This window comes from Adiantum capillus-veneris, chromosome 7 (genome assembly GCF_014529385.1).
Source record: "Adiantum capillus-veneris isolate H3 chromosome 7, ASM1452938v2, whole genome shotgun sequence".
NCBI lineage: Eukaryota > Viridiplantae > Streptophyta > Polypodiopsida > Polypodiales > Pteridaceae > Adiantum > Adiantum capillus-veneris.
In genome coordinates this window covers 31,209,566-31,216,229 of record NC_140937.1, presented here as the reverse complement: position 1 = coordinate 31,216,229, position 6,664 = coordinate 31,209,566, and positions in this window count along the sequence as shown.

Genomic DNA, 6,664 nt, shown 5'->3' with positions numbered 1-6,664 from the left:
AATGCACTTAGGGGTGAAAACAAGTAAGTTAGAGGTATGCCAAAATAGTTCGTGCGAACTCTGCATGATTTAAAATTGGGTGCACATTTATCTATTCATACTCCGTCAAGTTCTCAAAACGTTCTTATTTACCAAATTACAATGCTTTGTTTGTGTATAGCACGTGTGACTAGGAGAAACCTTTCCTATTTGATGAAGCACCAATTTCAAGAAATTGGTTGGCTTCAATCTTATTTGAGTATGAGGCTATTATGAAGAATAGCATGGTGTTTTTGTGTTTGACTTGCCCCTAGCAAAAAGCCCATTTGTGGGGGTAGTGTTGATCTCTATAAGGATAAATTCATGTGGCAAAAGGTTATGCTTAAGAGAAGGCCATTGATATTTTATGAGACTTTTTCTCCCGCTCGTAGTATGATTACCATTCAAAGCATTTGTGGAATGGTAACTCGTAATGGTTTGAACTTACATCAGTTGGACATTAAGACGACGTTTTTGAATGGTAATTTGCATGATGTAGTGCAACCTTCTGGTTTTGTTTAGAAAGACCAAGACAACAATGTAGCCTTCTTTTTGGTTGTTCCAAAACCTTATTTAGTTTGCAATCCTTTGGCATTAACCTTAGTCAACATCAATAATCTTTGTATTCCTTGTTTAGCTCAATCACTAGGCTTGCTACAATAATCTTTGCACTCTAAATTAGTATATCTTTATTCTTATTCATTTTACTTAAGTAATTGCAGCGCTTCCTAAAAGGGGAAAACACTTGGCTAAGTTGGATACACTATCTTCCCCGGCTACCTTTTATTATCCAAGGGTTCTTGCTATGCATTAAGGATGGAAATCTCCACAAAGCTACGCAATACTCAAAATGATGATACAAACGAATAGAGTGCTCAGTGGGAATTCTTTCATCAAGTGATGAGGAAGTTTTTGGAAAGTCAAAATGAGATGCTGAAAAATGACCCTCTCATCGAACAATGTATGTTGCAGGGTACACCCTTTCTCTCACTTTCCCCTCCTATAACAGCCACTACAAATACCATCATCTCAAAGGCAATGGATGAGCAAGAAGCTAAACATTGTTAGCCAAAACTTCTTAGTTGCTACCCCCCCCCCCCCCCCCAAAAAAAAAAAAAGGCATCACGAAAAACCTTCTGAGACATGCATTGACCCCCTCATACCCAATTTCCTACTAGAAATATATATAACATAAGCTAACCACAAGGCTTGGTCACTGGGCAACTTCGTGTTACTAGCCCCCCTGTGGATAAGAGTTTACTTTTTTTATTAATGATACTGATAAGGAGGCTCTAATATTTGGATTGCAGAAGATAGACCGCATCACAACACATATACATGCATAATTCTAGGGCAAGCCTTATATTTGTATCAGGTACTACTTGATGTGGTGTGGGCCTTGAGCTTCTCCTCTTTCTTCTTCATCTTTTTGTGCATTCTTGCAACCCTATTTCCACTGCTACTCAACCTATAAACAAAATTGAGCTGACCGGAAAGTAAAAGATAGTGCGAAGAGATCTTTGTTAAGTGTTATATAATGTTTTTGCCAGCTAGGTGAGTAAGGCATTGGATTATAATAATTACTTGGCTTGCAAACGACCACAAAAGTAGCTGCCACATTTTTTAAAAGTTTTATAAAAAGAAACTATATACTTCCTACTGCAATCAATTGAAAACCTTACTATAATCTTTGAACCATAATAGAGTGTGAAACATATATCACATCTAAGTACAAACAATGAAACATTTTCATTAACAAGCCGTGCTATATGTGTAAACAACCATCTGTGAATGTTGCTCAACAGTACTTGTAACCTTCACAAGTCTTACTAGGTATCCAACAATATCTGGCCACTGGAATTGTTCTTGATATAACGTGTTTGGAATGGTCTAATACATGGATCTAACCAACATTGAGGGACTCTGTCGCGACACATAATTGGAATAATAGGCGCCAATGTTAGTCCTAGAGACTCATATTCTCCACATGTGGAATATGTTTCATACAATGATGTCTGAAAAAATGACATCAATCAAGTACATAATGTACTTGTGTGGGGAGGTAATTGTAAACACTCAACAACATGAGTGAGAGGACCATCACAAACCTTACTCCACATTGGCTAAACCGAGCTCCTAGACCATGTTACACACCTTGCGACTATCAACATGTACAAAACAAAACCCTACCATGTAGGCCTATAACTGTAGGGTGTAGAAATGCATTTGGTACACCGTTGTCCCATATTCCTTTGCTCCTACATGACCTTTTCATGTATCTGAAGAGAGAAATAGATGAAAGCATTCTCGCATATGCATCCCATTTGAAAAAACTCAAGCAAGCACATGCAAAAATGAAATTAAACCAAATCATATGCTTACTAGGAGGTGGAAAAGATCTTACACTTACCCGGAGTCAAGTGCACTTTCCAAACCTGAAAGGTACATTACCTAAAGTCCGACCTCAAAAGGCCCAATATTCCTTTTATCTATTAAACACTAAATTAAATATTAGAGAAAATAAATCAATATTTAATTGATAACCGCGAGTGTTGCCTTCCAAACCCCTTGGGTAGATTTGGAAAAATCAAACCCCTTGGTAAGATTCTACATAGAACCATCAGATAACGGAAAACAACATAGTGTAGCATGTCACCAATAATGATTGTAATCAACTTGGTAAGGTGAACTTATATACTACCCCTTGGTAGATTTAGAATTTCTCTCCTTGAAAATATAACTATGAAGAGTCCATACCTTGACCCTTAATACCTATGGAGCAATTTTGCATTACCTGGGTCATACCCTTGAAAATACCACTCTTATAGACACAATCAATGCTATAAATGACGAAGCATATCTGCTTAAGTTGGAAACTTATTCACAACTCGAGAAAACTAAGCAGTAGATCATCTCAAGATGAAATCTTATTCAGAACTGTATCTTGAAACAAGCATATCTCCCCATGAAAAGGAGAGAGAGATTTTCAATACCAATAAGAAGGTAAATAGAGATTACCTGCTTGGAGGCTCTCTTAGTCTATTCATGTCATCCCATGAAGTAGTTGCTTGATAGAGAGACCATGCCTACTTGCTATCCACAGAAAGCTTCATTTGTATTGGTTGCACTGTGTGCATAAAGCCAATGATAAAAATTGCCCGCCGTTGTAGTCATATACAACAATCACAAGCAAACATACTAGCTGCAATTGTTATCGAGTACAAGGTGATAGTTATGGTGCATCCCTGTAACAACATCAACAAGAGAAGCATGCAGAAAAATCATTGAAAACAAATAAGGTCTTAACTCATCGTAAAAGTTGTGTGAGTCCAGTGCATGTGGACATCACAACGAGTGGAATCCACCGTGACTATAAGGCCTATAAGGATGTCCTTTTGACAGAGTAGTCGGTGTTCTAGTAGAAGTGTTAACAATGTTTCAATGGAATTAGTCCCAGAATACTGACACGCCATGCATGCATATTAGAAAAATAGAGTGACAAGCCCTTAGCTTCGATGACGGTCTCAACAATTTGAGCCGATACCATACGTGCCGTGCACAATTTGTAATGGAATGGATACATCACAGTTCGACGTTGACAAACGTAAAATATGAGCTTATATATGCATATTGCCAATTCACCAAACTTGTGTGCCATTACCCTTAATTTGAAGTCAATGGGCAATACTTTGACACGGGATAGAAGCCTGGCTAGCCGTTAAGCCTATCAAAACACATCGCTTTGCACAGTAGGAAATATTTTAAAAATGAAAGGTTAAAACAAAGAAAAAAAGAATAACTTGAAATTGTCTAGCCTTGTTGCCCCTCTATGGTGAGTTGTCCTGAGATTCAAAAGTAAATGCTCGTGTGAGAGTGAATTTTAATATGCTTTTGTCGTCCTTGTGCTTGAATATAGCTCATAGCCATGTATACCAAGAAATTGAGAGCTATAGTACAAACCATGCATGCCCTCTAAGCTCGGTTCATACGATGACCAGTGAAAAAGCATGCACGCATGTTGCAAAGTCCCCCAAGTTCGTATGCTACTAGCATATTCCAAATGGCGGAAGCTTCTTTGCCTTGCTTCATAGAAGTACATCATAAAGATAAGAGAGGATGGAGCCGGTGTGGTCATAGCCAACAGGTGCTCTTGTTGACGTATAGATGTCAATGCAAAAGAAAATCGACCTTGTCGAATTGTTCATCTTATTGAGAATCATAAAAGTACTTTAGATTAGCCAATATTGAAAGGAGATAGCTCTGGAAACTCAGCTATCAAATTTCCACAGACTGCAAAACTCTTCTTGATCAAAGCAAATTTTGCTTGCCAAGCTAGCTTGTAGAAAGTTCTGCAAGAGTTGATAAGTGCAAACTTGCAAACTTGAAATTCAACTGGCTTACCAGCATACTTGAATTATCACCCTTGACACTTTAATTTGTATCACCCCGTGGTGGGTTTGCCTATGCAGGATGTTTCATATGTGTAGAAGCCTTGTTTCACCATGTACAATCGTGTGTTGATCGACTTAATGGGTTCTAACTGGCTCCTTGGCCATAGAATCATAACATATGCATAGTAGGAATAATGCCCACTTAGAAAGCTTGCTCCAATTAGAATAGCTTCTGGTTCTAAGTGGCCAAGCCTTGGAAACTACTACGTGACTGCCTTATGATGGCCAAGCCTTGGAAGGGCTTCCCCTTGGAAACTACTACGTGACTGCCTTATGACCATTTTGGTTGGTTTGCATAATAACTAAACATATGCCTTGATAGTCCATTAGCATCATGAACTAAATATACTTACCATTAGCATCACAAAGCTTGATCGACGCAACATGGAACCTTTCATTGCTTCAACTTCACATGGATGCATCATACGGATGGAGATGTGTAGAAAGCATTGTTTTCATGCACACAAAGAGCATGCCGTGCATACATAACAAGGTGCAAATTAAAACATATGTGCTTTGACACACAAGTTTACACACTGCCTCTTCCAAGTTTACATGAAACTTAGAACAAATGTATATAAATTGTGTGCATGCGATGCATGAGCGTGTAGCTTTGCAAAAACTCTTCATGAGAGAAGAACAAACACACACATGACTCATGAAAACAAGAAAGCATTATTATGCTAAAAAACTAACAAACCACAAGTGTGAAGAAATCGCATGTGCATAAGCAAAAGTCTCAACACGCAAGTTCTTGAATTCACATGGTATTTTCTCACATGCACATGCATGCAAGAGCAACAATGCAAATATCAACACATAGAGGTTTTTTTGCCTCAAGAAAGTGCAACACACACTGCATGAAGGCTCCAAAGGATGTGAGACATGTATATCTGTGAAAGAAGCCCTCACCATAAGCAAAAACAAGGAAAACACACCCAATATATCTTGAGGCCTCCGTAGAGTACTTTCCTCTATACAACTCAGAAGGCATTTTTGAGGGCACGAACAAGTTTGAAAGCGGGGTTAAACCCAAGGACACCTATTAGGAAATCTCTCAAGAATGCAAGCATGCCTCCACTATGAGTTCTGCGAAAAAACATCGTGAAAACTACAATATAACTACAAACAATGAAACATTTTCATTAACAATACATAGCCGTGCTACATGTGTAAACAACCATCTGTGAATGTTTCTCAACAGCACTTGTAATCTTCACAAGTTTTACTAGGTATCCAACAATATTTGGCCACTGAAATGGGTTCTGATATGACGTGCTCAAAATGGTCTAATACACGGATCTAACCAACATTGAGGGACTTTGTCGTGACACATAATTGGAATAATAGGTGCCAGTGTTAGTTCTAGAGACTCATATTCTCCCACATGTGGAATATGTCTCATATAATGATGTCCGAAAAAATGACATCCATCAAGTACATGATGTACTTGTGTGTGGAGGTAACTATAAAAACTCAAGAACCTGAGTGAGAGGACCCTCATAAACCTTATTCCACATTGGCAAAACCGAACTCCATGAGTTTCTAGACCATGTTACACACCTTGTGACTATCAACATGTGCCAAAAAGAAACCTACCATGTAGGCCCACCACTGTCCCACAATTCTTTGCTCCTACATGACCTTGTCATGTATCTGAAGAGCAAAATGGATGGAAGCATTCTAGCATACGCATCCCACTTGGAAAAACTCAAGCAAAGCACATTCAAAAATGAAACTAAAGTGAATCATATGCTTACTAGGAGGTGGAAAAGATCTTACACTTACCCGGAGTCAAGTGCACTTCCCAAACTTGAAAGGTACATTACCAAAAGTCTCACCTCAAAAGGCCCAATATTCCTTTTACCTGTTAAATAGTAAATTAAATATTAGTGAAAATAAACCAATATTTAATTGATAACCTTGAGTGTTGCCTTTCAAACCCCTTGGGTAGATTCGGCAAAATCAAACCCCTTGGTAAGATTCTACATGGAACCATCAGGTAATAGAGAACGACGTAGTCTAGCATGTCACCAATCGTGATTGTAATCAACTTGGTAAGGTGAACTTATATACTACCCCCTGGTAGATTTAGAATTTCTTTCCTTGAAACTATATCTATGAAGAGTTCATACCGTGGCCCTGAACACCTATGGGAAGATTTTGCATTACCTGGGTCATACCCTTGAAAAGAC